This window comes from Eptatretus burgeri, chromosome 14 (genome assembly GCF_056783735.1).
Source record: "Eptatretus burgeri isolate ZD-2024b chromosome 14, Ebu_testis_v1, whole genome shotgun sequence".
NCBI classification, from domain to species: domain Eukaryota; kingdom Metazoa; phylum Chordata; class Myxini; order Myxiniformes; family Myxinidae; genus Eptatretus; species Eptatretus burgeri.
In genome coordinates, this window is record NC_140974.1 from 11,617,564 (window position 1) to 11,632,768 (window position 15,205).

Here is a 15,205-nt window from a genome sequence, read left to right on the forward strand (position 1 = left end):
TGTCGGTTCTGCAGGTCCTTGATATTATTTCCGACGATTTTCTCACAAACGACTCGACCAGTAACCGTAAAACCCCATGTCATTATGAATGTCTTTGTTTGAGGAGTTCCAGGAATCTCACGAGATCGTTTGTGAAAGAAAGAAAGAAAAAAAATCCGTCATTATTTACTTTTAACAAGAGGTGGATGTGCATCAGCAAAACGGTAATTAGTTTTGAGTCGTTTATTGGCGCAAACAGGCTTCTCATGGTCAAAATTGAGAGTCGATTCCACGGGGTTTCCGCATATCTCGTGGGATTGTGAGTTGGATAGGCGACCGTGATGGGCCATGACATGCAGTCGCCATACTGTTGCTGTTTTCTGTGAAGTCATTGATAACGTGATAGGGGACGGGAAAGAGTTAAATATTCCGCTGTTGGAAATATTAAACAGGGGTGAAATGGGTTGTGTGTCGAATAAAGGTCACAATTGGACTATAAGGGCATCGGCGGCAATATCGCACATCATGCTCGACGCCATGGTGAGGAGAAATCACATCTTTGAAGTTATCATCGGTGAAACTCCTTCCTTATTTTACGGAAATCCGTATTTTTGAAATGACCCATTCTTGGGGTCGGACATCCGGGAACTTCGCCAACCCATAATGCAATGTCCACATACCAACGCTGGCGAAGGGGAAAACAAAGTACCTCGTTTGCTCGGATCACCCTGTGTATGTAGCGCTGGCGCTATCGCATGGCAATTGACTCGTACCTGTTACAAGTTTGTTTCTTTAGTAGCCTTTATTACACATTATTGTTTGCAACAATGCCGAAAAGTTGCTGTATTTTCAGTTGTACTAATAACAAGGCAAAAAAATTCAGAACTCTCATTTTATCTCATACCAAGTCGGGCTACTGAACCAGAGAGGAGACTTCTGTGGCTTAGAGCCATCAATCTTGGCATCAATTTCTATCAAATGTTAGAGTTTGATGGTTGATCAAACAAATATTGGAGGCTCAAACATGGCTACCTCCAACATTTTTGCGAAGCACAGTCTGCACCCAAACAGAGACAAAAATATTTGTGGGCTTCCAATGATAGGTAGCTTTTCATTGCCTCATGAGTAAACACTCCTGAGATTAAAAAGAAAAATATATTCTGTGGTGAGTTATTAAAACAGTACCAGGGCAATTAAGCAACGGGACATCACGCAAAAACATTAATTCCTCGGCCCTTGATTGCCATTAATAGGATTAGAACTTGCAAACTAAATGCAATGACAATGTGTCGGCCTTTCCTTGAAGTTCACCGCACAGTCTTGTCCTCAGGCCAAGGCGCTTCGACTCAGCAGCCACAAGAAATAGCCACGCACTGCTACATCATTACAAAACCTACAGACACACAGGCACACATGCTCACTCACAAAGGGCAATAGTCATACACATAACCATACACACAGTCATACACACAGTCATATGCATAGCCATACACATAGTCATACACACAGTCATACACACAGTCATACACACAGTCATACACATAGCCATACACACAGTCATACACATCATTAAAATCAGGATAACACAGAATTTATAGAACATGAATGTGAGCAATATTTTAATCATTCATTGACATTCTTGCCGGGTCAGTGAGTGACCCACAACTAGCACAGATGACTCACCGTCACACAGTACAGACAAGGCAGGTCAATGAAAACTATTACTAACTAGCCACGTCAGCTCGGGAGTTCATAAATAATTGAAATAATATATGAACACTCCAGTAGAGTAATATTAGATAATACACAGTTAAAACTCGGTTTAAAATTGAATTACAGACCCGGTGTCTTGACTAGATACGTGTATCCGTCCGGTATTGCACGTTCGGCCATTCCTTCGGGTTGTCGATCCACGGATCACCGGGGAACTGGTGGGGCCAAGAATCAAGCTCAATTAACTGTATTTGGCTCGATATCTGTGGCCGATTCATCACCTCACAAATGTTCTATACATTGATATGACATTATAAACACTTGGGTGAACACGATGTATCAACAATTTATCTGAAATACATCAACAGAAAAAAAAAAAAACGAATCACTCGGCTTTGCGAGCAAGTAAAACCACGATGTGCGTGAGTCTGCGATCGGTGCTGCGTTTGTTTTCCCCTTTGCCAACATGGCGGTCACGTGACCAAGCGAAGTTACGTGACTGTGACGTATGTCCGTCGGTGTTGCTTACGAGAGAACATTGTACTTTACGGTACTTCTACATATCGACGGTCCCCTGTACCAGTGCGCATTTGCAGCCTGAGCCGGAGCCAGGGATGTTGTGGGTGTTTCAACCTGTTCAATACTTGTTTGATTATTGTCGTTCCACGCTAATAAAGTGGTCGAACAAATTGAACTCTGTTCTTATTTATAATCAAACAACTTGATGCAGTCGAGTAAAGATCGTCGGTGCTGAGGAGGACACGACTGGGTGAAAACGGACCACGAGAACGTCGATAGTGAGTTTGGATTTCTCGGGTTCTGTACCCAATCTTCGCCCCCAGGACACTACACACGTGTGCATCACCGAAAATAGAACGTTTACTCCAGAATAACTGTTCCTATGGCGCCGGTGGAAGCAGAGTGCCCGATCGAGGGTTGTGACTATATGGCTACACACGCAGAGGCGGCAGTGGTGGCGGCCATGTTGAGTATACACGGCACTGTGCACGTCGCCGCCCCCAGGGCGGCGAGCTCGAATGCCAAGATGGAGAAACTCAAGCGTCCCTCCATAGCACTGGCCGGAACGGGCGAGGCCAGGTCGTACTTCATAACCCGCTGGGGCGAATACAAAACAGGTACTAAGCTTGTCGGACCCGACATAGTCCCGCAGCTACTGGAGTGCTGTGAGGAGGAGCTGAGAAAGGACCTCACTCGCGCGGCGGGTCGGAGCCTCGTGGGCAGCGATGAAGAAGACGTCCTCGCCGCCATGAAGGCGCTCGCCGTCCGGACGGAGAACACGATGGTAGCTCGTGTGGCCCTGTCTAACATGCGGCAGGGACACGAGGAGCCCGTCCGGTCGTTCCACGCCCGCATCAAGGGGCAGGCGGACACGTGCAAGTATGAAATGAAGTGCACCAAGGCGGGGTGCGATCAGGTCAACGACTTCACCGAAGAGATATTGCGCAACGTGGTTGCCCGTGGCATCGCGGACCAAGCAATACAACTTGACCTACTCGGTGAGAAGAACCAGGACATGCCATTAAAGGACATGATAGAGTATATCGAGGCCAAAGAGTGTGGAAAACGCTCGGCATCGCGCCTGCTTGACACTCAGAGCACGGACGCGATCAGTAGTTCGTATCGGTGGGGAAGGCGACAGGACGTCCGCGCCAGAGTAGGAGCCAGGCCGGAAAAACGGAAGGCCAAGCCCGAAGGAGTATGCATCTACTGCGGCGAGGTGGGCCACGGCAAAACGCCTCAATGGCGCGCCGGACGCGCCGAGTGCCCCGGATACGGTAAAAAGTGCCGGAAGTGTGACCGCCAGAATCACCTCGACAAGGCGTGCCTGGGCGGCCGATCGGCAAGACCCCCATCTAAGGAGACCGACGGGATGTACGACGAGCAGACGGCAGCCTTCGTCGAGCTATGCACGGTCACCATGGCCAGCACAGAGGACGAAATGCACGCGCTTCCTCTCGCTCACCACCTGTACGATGATATGTGCGATAAGTGGATGAAACACATATCCGACCCGCAGCCATACGTCAACCTCACTCTCACCAACAAGCGCGAGGATTACAAAGCGCTGGGTTTTAACCTCCTGAAACACACCCGCGTGGTAACCCTACCCGCTATGGCAGACACGGGGTGCCAGAGCTGCCTGATCGGCATTAAAGTCGTCCAACAAATGGGCCTGAGTACTGAGGACCTCATACCTGTATCCATGACCATGAAGGCCGCAAACAACAAAGGAATTCGTATCCTCAGAGCCGTGGTAGTCAGATTCACCGGTAACAGTAACGACGCTCAGAGATTGGAGACGCGCCAAATCGCGTACGTGACGGACTCTTCAGACCGCATAATCCTCTCCCGCGCGGCCTGCATGGACCTGGGAATGATCTCGGACAGATTCCCGACACTCGGAGAGGTGAATCTGACGACCTCGGAATTGTGCGACGCTCGGAGCCGCCGACCAAGCCGACCACACTCCCCATGCCAGCGACCGAGGCCAACAGAGAGGCACTACAGTCACATTTACTCAGGATGTATGCTCAGAGCACATTCAACACGTGCCCACACCAGCCACTACCGAGAATGACCGGCCCGCCACTACGTCTTATGCTCAGTGAGAACGCGACACCGGTTGCCCATCACACTCCCATTTCTGTGGCCATACATTGGCAAGATGAGGTAAAAGCAGGCCTCGACCAGGACGTTCGGCTCGGCGTGTTGGAGGAAGTACCCGTCGGTACGCCGGTGACATGGTGTCACCGCATGGTAATTTGCGCGAAAAAGAATGGCAAGCCGTGATGCACCGTCGACTTTCAGGCCTTGAACAAGCATGCGTTCCGCGAGACCCACCACACCCAATCCCCGTTCCACCAGGCGAGACGCGTACCTCACGGAAAGCGCAAGACAGTATTCGACGCATGGAACGGTTACCATAGCGTCCGCCTACACGAGGACGACCGCCACAAGACGACCTTCATCACTCCATGGGGGCGCTTCCGGTACCTATCTGCCCCACAAGGGTATATGGCATCGGGGGACGGTTACTCACGACGATACGATGAGATCGTCGCGGACATTGGTAACAAGACCAAGTGCGTAGATGACACGCTACTATGGTCAGACACGATTGAGGGGAGCTACTTCCAGGCGGTCCAATGGCTGGATATATGCGGCCGGAATGGAATCATCCTCAACCCGGAGAAGTTTGTCTTCAGCGCACCCACGGTGGACTTCGCGGGCTTCACCATCACCATGGCCGACGTGTGACCGTGCAGCCGCTACCTGGAAGCAATCCACGATTTCCCACAACCGCGTAACATCACCGACGTCAGATCGTGGTTCGGGCTTGTCAACCAGGTGGCATACGCCTTTAGTATGGCCGAACGAATGCAGCCATTCCGGAAGCTCCTGAAAAGTGGAGAACGCTTCCAGTGGTCCATGGAGTTAGAGGACATATTCCGCGAGTCGAAAGACGTGATCGTACAAGAAATCGAACACGGTGTCCGCATATTTGACAAAACTAAGCCAACATGCATCGCCACGGACTGGTCGAAGGAGGGAATCGGATTCTGGTTGCTTCAAAAGCACTGCCGATGCGTGCCAGTTAGACCATTCTGCTGCACTGATGGATGGAAAATAACCCTGGTCGGCAGCAGATTTACACACGCGGCAGAATCCAGATACGCGCCCATAGAGGGCGAGGCTCTCGCAGTCGCGGACGCCTTGGACAAGGCGCGCTACTTCGTACTGGGCTGCGAGAACCTGATCGTTGCGGTAGACCACAAACCACTGCTGAAACTCCTTTCGGACAGAGCACTTGACGACATACCCAACCCCCGCCTCAGGAACCTCAAGGAGAAGACCCTGCGTTATCGCTTCCGCATCATACATATCCCGGGCATGAAGAACAAGGCGGCAGATGCCATGTCGCGCAGGCCGGTTGGCACCACGCGACCTCCACTCATGAACCTTCCAGATGACAATGCCACCATAGCGACCCACCTCCAACCAAGCACGCACACCGACGTCCTGTCCCTCCTACGCCAAACTGAGCCGGAGTATGACGACGACGTCGAGGAGGACAACCTGGCATGGTGTGCCGCGGGCCTCGAATCATTGCGATCAGTAACATGGGATCGCGTCAGGGAAGCCACCAGCAGCGATGGCGATATGCACATATTGGAGGGAATGACAATGAACAGCATCCCCGACTCAAAAATCGAGATGCCAGAGACAATTCGCGACTATCACCAGTACCGCGAGAACATTACATCGACAGATGGAGTGATCCTATACAAGGACCGAGTAGTCTTACCACCCTCACTCCGCGGCGATGTGCTGAGCGCCCTACACGCTGCCCACCAGGGCGTATCAATGATGACCGCCCGCGCAGAATCCTCTGTATTCTGGCCAGGCATGTCGGCCGACATCAGCGCCACTCGGAAAAACTGCGAACACTGCCACCGGATGGCACCATCACAGCCTGGAGCGCCACCAACTCCACCTATTCCGGTCGTTTACCCCTTTCAGGCAGTGTGCTCGGACTTCTTTGTACACAGGGGTGCACACTACCTTGTGACAGTGGACAGATACTCGAACTGGCCGATCATCTCAAAGTCGACGGGTGGCGCCGCCGGACTCATAAACCACTTACGTCGCGCCTTCGTGACGTACGGGACACCAGAAGAGCTCGCGTCGGATGGGGGACCGGAGTTCACCTCCACCGAGACCAGGTCATTCCTGCACAGATGGGGCGTACACCACCGCTTGTCATCGGTGGCCTTCCCTCACAGCAACTGTCGCGCGGAGATTGGAGTTAAGACAATGAAATGACGTATCACGGACAACACCAGCCCGCAGGGAGAACTTGACACTGACGCTGTGCAGAGAGCGATACTACAATATCGTAACACGCCTGACCCTGACACGAAGATCTCCCCGGCAATGTGTGTCTTCGGCCGCCCGATACGCGATTTCATCCCAATTATCCCCGGGAAGTACAGACCGCACGACACTTGGCATGAGACCCTGAAAGCGAGGGAGGAGGCCCTCCGCAAACTTCATATCCGCACAGCCGACACCTGGGCAGAACACACCAAACGCCTTCCGCCACTTGCTGTAGGGGACCAAGTCCGCGTACAGAACCAGACAGGATTCCACCCAAAAAAATGGGACAAGATGGGCAGTATCGTGGAGGTACGCCAACACGACCAATACGTGATCAAGATCGACGGCTCGGGCAGAGTCACACTTCGGAACAGGAAATTCCTGCGCAAGTTTAGCCCAGTTCGCAATGACCAGCTGCCACCCCGGTCTATCTATGATGATCTAGCAACCCGCATCACTGTACCTGTACCCGTTGTAACACCGCAACTGCCTGACCTCGACAGCGAACCCGTGACATCTGCGACGCCAACGGGGCCCACGCCGGCACTGACGTCAGTATGCACACCCCGGAGCAAGACGACACCCGTTTCAGACACGCCAGCAGCACCAGGACGAGGCACACCGAGGCGCGCGATCCTTCAGACGCCACCATCGGCCCCTGAAACCCCGAGAGCCCCATCCCCACTGGGGCCCGATGTGACACCACCAGCACCAGCGATAGGTCAACGCCGATCCACCAGAGCGACCAGCGTGCCTGCCTGGCACAAGGACTACTCCATGGAATAGTCACACGATGGGCGATATCAACTTTTGTTCATTCATTAAACTTAATATTTTCTCAGCCTTTATCTATTAACATAATAAAGACTCGGAGGGAGATAGAGAACATTGTACTTTACGGTAATTCTACATATCGACGGTCCCCTGTGCCAGTGCGCATGCGCAGCCTGACCCGGAGCCAGGGATGTTGTGGGTGTTTCAACCTGTTCAATACTTGTTTGATTATTGTCGTTCCACGCTAATAAAGTGGTCGAACAAATTGAACTCTGTTCTTATTTACTTATCCGCCTTTCCTCGCCGGCGGATTCGTCTGTACTGGTTATGGCGTTGGAATGGCATTGATATTCTTTTCCATCATGAGTGTTTGTGAACATTTCATTTAGTTCTATTAATGGTGTAGTTGTAGTATTAATTTGTGACTGGAATTAAAATACAGAGGGATTAAGTTTAAAAGAATACGGAGGAAATTGGGAAAGGATGCGGGGTTTGCACCGATCGGAATGGAATCCTGTGAGGATAATCCCTCGTGGGGAAGTTATAATAGCTGGAGAACACTGTTTGAGTCAACACCGAGACGGGACTTCCTATTTATCCTTCGGTAGAAATTTGCTTCAATTGACACCCCCTTTCCCTCCCCTCGCGCTTATGTCCTCCCCAACCCCCTCCACCTCACCACTTCCCCTCCCTCCTCGCCCACACCCTCCTGGAGTGTGCAGTGATGTTTGGTGAGGTGTCGCTCTCCCCACCCCTCCCTTCCACACTCCTTCGATCTCCCTCACACCACTCCTCCCTCCCCAACTCCCTTCCCTCTCCCCCTCCCCCTCCCTTCTTCCTCCCCTCATCCCCACCCTCCTGGAGTGTACAGTGATGTTTGGTGAGGTGTCGCTCTCCCCACCCCTCCCTTGCTCACTCTCCCCCTTCCACACTCCTTCGATCTCCCCCACACCACTCCTCCCTCCTTGCTCCCTCCTCCCTCTCCTCACTCCACAACTCCCCTTCCCTCTCCCTACTCCCACTCTCCCCCCTCCCCTTTGTCCTCTCTCCCCCTACCTTCTCTCTGCTTCCTCCCCTCATCCCCACCCCTCCCGGTAAGGGGGATATTTAGGATTGACTGTATAGTTTTGAATATAAAACGGCTTTCCCAGAGTGTAGCATGTATGAATCAGATTTGGTATGAGCTGACCGGAGGGATGCAAATGGCGTTACATGTACGAGCATGCAGGCAAGCAGGTCTTTGCCAGGTAGATAGCGTGGGTTTTAAATGCTCCTGCTTGGTTTTATATATAATACAGTGGTGAAAAACAAAATATTTCTGTTTGGGCATGTATAATTACTCTTCTCTTCCCCCACCCCTCCCTCCTCTCCCTTCCCCCCTCCACCTGTTCACTCCCCCCCCCCCCAACACACACCACTTTTTCTCCCAACTCTTAGTATCCCCATCAGCAAAGCGACCGGTGGGATTTGCTGGTATGTAAATATTCTCGAGCTCGGGTTGATCGGGGTTTTTTCGGAATTGGGGGCAACCTCGGAAGAGAGACGAGCGAGGTGTTGGGTCGCGGTTGGAATAAAGGATTGACTCGGATTGCGAACCCTTCGGACGTCTTTCCCTTCCACGCTAAAGATCTGTCTGCTTGGAGTTTTGGCCACTCACGACCGCCATTTGTTGGTGTCTATCAGATGCATTCTACTCTACAGTGATCTTCTATGCCTGGTGTTGTGCTGAAAAGGGCAACCCTTATGGTGGAGTTTCGCTGGCAACGATTCTTCCCTCAATGTTGGCACCTTCATGTGGCTCGTGTGTAACGAGCCCTTCTTTGCCTTTGTGGCACCTTGCACATCTCGCGTTGTCTTATGCAGGTTGGTGGAGGTCGTTTGAAGAAGTCAGGAGTCAATTTCTCCTTGAATCCTTCATTAACATTCCTGCCTTCCGCCTTCCGGCCTGCCGGCTTCCAGAGGGCTATTCAGCTAAGTACCTCAGCAATTTACCATTCCCTTGTGGCATTAAAACTCTTTCAGACGTATTCCCGTCATTTATACGTTCACGACTCCGACCGCTGGCCACATTAATGCAGTGCCCCCTGTTACTCATTTTGCTAACCCCAGAAGGATGACGGGCTGAGTGAACCAGCCTGGTGTTAATTCAAAAGAAGGAGAGCGGCTCGAACCCAAGATCATCCATCCATCCATTGGGACCATACTCTGTGCAGAGCGTTGGTGCTGCCTCGGCAGTCTCCTTGGCTATTGCACACAATCCTGGACGGGTCACCACTCCGACACAGGATACCAGCATGCTGGCACTCATTTTGCTGACATCAGAAGGATGACAGGTCGAGTTAACCCCACCTGGTAATAATTAAACAGCTTAGCGGGATTTGAACTCAGGACGCAAGGATCCCAAGCCCGCCACACTAACCATTAAGCCAACACCAGGCACGAGCATTGAATGTTCAGGTGAAATTTCAAAAAATATATATTCTCCAAATATCACTCTCGCATATTTTCTTGGTACAATATGGAGAGGATCATCCCCAAAATGGATATTTTGACATCAATTTTTCAAAATTTTCCATGGGAGCATACCCCCAGACCCCACCCCCCCCCCCGAAGAAAATCTCATTTTTCGTTTTTTTCAAAAGTTCTGCAGTTTCACCCATGAGTTATAAATGACAGAAACTACATTTCCAAAAGTATGTGGACACCCGTTCTAATTAGTGGATTTGGCTATTTCAACCACCCATTGCTGACAGGTGTATAAAATGAAGCACACAACCATGCAATCTCCATAGACAAACATTGGCAGTAGAATGGGCCGTACTGAAGAACTCAGTGACTTTTGACGTGGCACCGTCATAGGATGCCACCTTTCCAACAAGTCAGTTCGTCAAATTTCTCCCCTGCTAGAGTTTCCCCAGTCAACTGTAAGTGCTGTTATTGTGAAGTGGAAATGTCTTGGAGCAACAACAGCTCAGCCACGAATTGGTAGGCCACACAAGCTCACAGAATGGGACCACTGAGTGCTGAATCGTGTAACACGGAAAAAAATCATCCATCGTCAGTTGCAACACTCACTACCGAATTCCAAACTGACTGGAAGCAACATCAGCACAAGCACTGTTCTTCGAGAGCTTCATGAAATGAGTTTCCATGGCTGAGCAACCACACACAAGCTTAAGATCACCAAGCGCAATGCCAAGCGTCGGCTGGATTGGTGTAGTCACCGCCATTGGATTCTGGAGCAGTGGAAACATGATATCTGGAGTGATGAATCACGCTTCACCATCTGGCAGTCCAACGGACGAATTTGGGTTTCGCGGATGCCAGGAGAACGCTCCCTGCCCGAATGCATAGTGCCAACTGTAAAGTTTGGTGGAGGAGGAATAATGGTCTGGGGCTATTTTTCATGGTTCTGTCTAGGCCCCTTAGTTCCAGTGAAGGGAAATCTTAACAGACATACAATGACATAATAGATGATTCTGTGCTTCCAACTTTGTGGCAACAGTTTGGGGAAGGACCTTTCTTGTTTCAGCAAGACAATGCCCCCGTGCACAAAGCGAGGTCCATACAGAAATAGTTTGTTGAGATCGGTGTGGAAGAACTTGACCGGCTGGCACAGAGCCCTGATCTCAACCATATTGCACACCTTTGGGATGAATTTGAACACCGACTGCAAGCCAGACTGAACTGCCCAACCTCACTTATTGTGCTTGCGGCTGAATGGAAGCAAATCCCTGCAGCAATGTTCCAACATCTCTTGGAAAGCCTTCCCAGAAGAGTGGAGGCTGTTACAGCAGCAAAGAGGGAGGGACCAACTCCATGTTGATGCCCATGATTTTAGAATGACATGTTGGACAAGCAGGTGTCCACATACTTTTGGCAATGCAGTGTATATGCAGTTCACATAAAATCTGATAGCTCAAAAAATCAGACAGGAAATGCGATACATCATCCATGCATAAAGACTCATCTTAGCACCTTTATTAGATAAAGATCATTGCAGCCGAGCTGGTGGCATACCTCGAGGCCAAGCAAGTTGAGAGGGTTCCTCGGCTCATCTATGGGAACTCGAGCAGAGAATTCTTCAAGGACATCAGGTTTCCTCCAAATGTCTTTCGGTTCATTGTTGAACAACAGTAGCGACTGTTTAAAAAGGAAACCATTCATTGAACAGAATTGACTGAATACTGTAGTTTGTGGTTTCATGCCCCACACAACACCACAATAAGCTGTTTCTCCACCTTAAGACCCCATTGGGTAGTGGGGCAAATGCATCAACCCAAACCTCCGGCGTATAACCCCCTCTAGTCCCCCTGGCAAGTTTCGTTAAGATTGGATAAGTAACGACCAAATGTATCACAGTAAAACAAACACCAAATTGCATCTTTTAGTCTGATGGTATGTAGGTAAGGTCTCAGATTCGAGTACACGTTAAATCTCACGACTCAGTCTGCTACTGACAATTCCATCATTCGTTCATTATCTCCACCATCGAAGATGGATGGAGGTTATATTTTCACCCGTTTGTTTGTCTGTGAGCAGGATATCTCAAAAACTTATGGATAGATTTTGACGAAACTTGGTACACAGGTGGGGTGTGTGACAAGGACGAATTGGTGAAAATCCACGTCTGGATATGACAATTTAAAAGGTGATTACCATTAAGTGATGGGGCCAAAAACGATATACAACACCACAATGTCAAAACATTGTGGACGAGTTCTGACAAATCTTGGCGGATGAGTTGGGTAGGTGGCAACAACTAGGTGATTCGATTTTGTTTCAGGTCCAGATCCAGATCTGGCCTATTGGTGCGATACAAAAATGACTGTTCAGCCTGGCAGAGGGACATGCTCTACCAAATGCCGTCCTAGTTCTCATTGTTATTCTATGAGCCCACATTGCTGATCCTTCTTTTGCTCATGAGCATCACCAAGTATAGATCAACTCATCTCATGCTCTTCTTACTCTCCATTGGTTGGTTTGGTGGTTTACCACATTTATCACCATGGTCATCCAGTAGTTTCAAACAGCAGGTTTGTTGATATAATTCCCACCACCATTGTTGACCGAGTCCTCAGTCCAGTGTTGTGTAGATTAAATTGTGATGATGTAGCATCGGCTTGATGGACCAAATGGCCTCCTCCTGCATCAAATTTCCTTGTGTATCCTTCTGTTTGAGCACCTTTAAATAAATAAGTAGGGAATGAATTATAAAAATAAATTATAAAAGTTATTATAAGGTAAGGGGCAGAAGAGGCACTTGTATTTTCCTAGCAACCAGTTACAGTGTAAGCTTATTCGTCTTGGATTACGTGACCTGCAGTGGGCAGTCTGCACCGGCCGACTTATTCACAATATTTCCATTTATGGAATTGTTTCGATTTTGTGATTTTTTTCCTGGGACTGACTCGAGTTGTATCAGAATGCAAAAAATTCAGCTTTGTACCCCACCATGAAGGTGCTTAACATTTAGTGTATATCAGCGAGTGAGTCAGTTTGATGTGGGAATGAAGAGATATGCCTGTGGGTGCTTGGCTGCATCATTTTCTGGGAGCCCAGATGTACCACTGATGCAATGCCCCTTGTCACGAGCAAGCTGGTACTCATTTCACCGACCTCGGAAGGATGAGAGGCCGAATCAGGCTGCCTGGTATTATTTTAATTCAACAGCACAACAGGGGCTGAAACTCAAGACCCTAAGATAAGATCTAGCTATTAAACCAACAACAGGCTGGAAGAAGTACCTGTTCCACCCTCAGACGAAATGAATATATTGATCATTTTATTTTCTGATCGAGATCGAAATACGTTTGTACATCAACTTTGTTTGTGATGGAGGTATCAACATGCTTACTCCCATGTCCACGTAAAGTCGTCTAACAGTCTTATTCTCATTTCTAAGAAGTTGAAGAGAGAGTTAAGGATACCAAAGTTTTTTGTGTTTTTTTTGTCCTTTCTTATTTGAGAAAAGGGATGCATACCGGTATCATACATATTTGTTAGGCATTTGTGGCCCTAAAAATGGCCGTTTAGGTTTGATGAAGCTTTTCAGCTCAACCTGAGGAAATCCTTATCACTGCTTTCGTCGAAGACTGCACGGAACTCCTTGTCCGAATCAGGGTAGAGCAAATCCCCGTCACTGTCACCGTCATTTGCAGCCTCCTCCTCCCAAATGTCATCGTCCTCTGTGCTGTCGATGTTGTTGGAGATGCATTTCAGAAATGCTCGCTCGATGATGTCCGACGGTATCTCCTCCCACACCTTGACAATCATCGGAAGGTCGACCTTTCTCATCCTCTCGCTCTTGGTGTAAGTCTTCTCCCCACTCAATAGCCCATCCTTGATCGGCTTATTGATGGACACATCGAGGGCCTGCAGGAGTGGTCATCCCACCTGGGAGGACAACAAGATCTGTGTTAGTTCGACGGAGCAGTGTTTTGGTGTCATCGGTCTTGTGACAACTAAACGCATCCAGAATGAGTATGATCCGTCGTCGGGAGAGACCACCATCCAACCTACTACTCCAGACCGTGCACACCATCCTAGACCAGTCCCTTGTTTATCCACCCCTTCTGCTGTGCACGAACAGTGATGCCAGCTGGAAACTTGTCTTTGTGCATTGTCTTCCTCTTCAACATGACATACATGGGAAGCTTGCCATCATCTGTGGTGCAGGCGAGCATGATGGTGAATCGGTTCTTCTCGTGACCAATAGTGTTGATCATCATATTGCACGCAAGCTTATTTGAGGTGGGTACTCCGTTATTAGACTCGAGCCAGTGTGAATAAGAATTATTTTGATGCGAGACCAGGTGTTCTTCTTTTGTGTTTAATGGCATTTTCAGCCACGAGGCTTAATTTAATTTCTGCACACGGTTAATACAGGATGGCCATAAGGTCTGGAAACAGGTCATTCCGTTTCAGTTTATGCCTGGTGTTGGCTTAATGGTTAGGGGGTGGGCTTAGGATCCTCGTGTCCTCAGTTGAAATCATGCTCTACCGTTGAATTAATACCAGGTAGGGTTGACTCTGCCTGTCATCCTTCCGAGGTCACCAAAATGAGCGCCAGCTTGCTGGTATCTTGTGTCGGAGTGGCGACCCGTCCAGGGTTGTAGCCTATAACCAAGGAGACTGCTTCGGCAGCACCAACGCTCTGAACAGAGTACGGTCCCAATGGATGGTTGTTATAGTTTGAAGGTGTTCTTGACACAAGACGAACGCGGTGATACGGAGTGGGCACGAGGGCCAGTCAAATCAACAGATAAGAGCACTTCAACACGTCACAGGTTTATTCAGTGAAATCCACACGAATCATCTGAGGCAACGCATCACGGATGCATATGCAGGGATTGATGGAAATGCTGCATTAATGCGCCATGTTCATTACAATTTTGCACAGCACATTTCTCATAGAGGGACAACGCATTGAACATTTCATGTATTATGTCAATAAACCATTTATAATGTATATTTATTTCACTCACATTTCCAGACTTTATGGCCACCCTGTAAAATGCTGTACAAATTCTACGTCTGAACAGATTTTCAAAATTTAAATGGTGGAATTAAGCGTAACAGCAGTTCCGACTGCTAAAAAAAAATAATAATAATAAGTGTTCATTTGGAATACAATTGAAATTCAGCATTGATCATTTTTAAGACCGTTTTTTTTCCTATACCCATAGATTAACCACATCAAGTTTTACCTTTTTTGCTGATAGTGTGGTTTATACACCAGAAAATACGGTATGTAGTAATCAATATGGAGATGCTGAGGGGGTATGGGAGTGGAATGAGCAAAGATGACAGTTCTGTGGGGGTTGGGGTGGGGGGGGGA

The 15,205-nt window shown here is 49.0% G+C and overlaps 1 protein-coding gene across 5 annotated transcripts in view; it reads right to left on the reverse strand.

The window, feature by feature from the left end:
• Window positions 1–7,648, reverse strand: part of MATN2 (matrilin 2) — a 46,373-nt gene extending 38,725 nt beyond the window's left edge. For 2 of the 5 annotated variants that reach the window (XM_085853707.1, XM_085853702.1), the window contains exons 1-3: window positions 7,055–7,648; window positions 1,821–1,907; window positions 1–1,372 (exon numbers count right to left, since the gene is read on the reverse strand). The exon at window positions 1–1,372 is cut by the window's left edge. The gene's annotated coding sequence lies outside the window, so the exon portion shown is untranslated. Of the gene's footprint in view, window positions 1,373–1,820; window positions 1,908–6,624; window positions 6,774–7,054 lie in introns of those variants that run through there. The other 3 variants (XM_085853703.1, XM_085853705.1, XM_085853706.1) reach the window with 3 other exon arrangements.
• Between the last annotated feature and the right edge of the window lie 7,557 nt (window positions 7,649–15,205).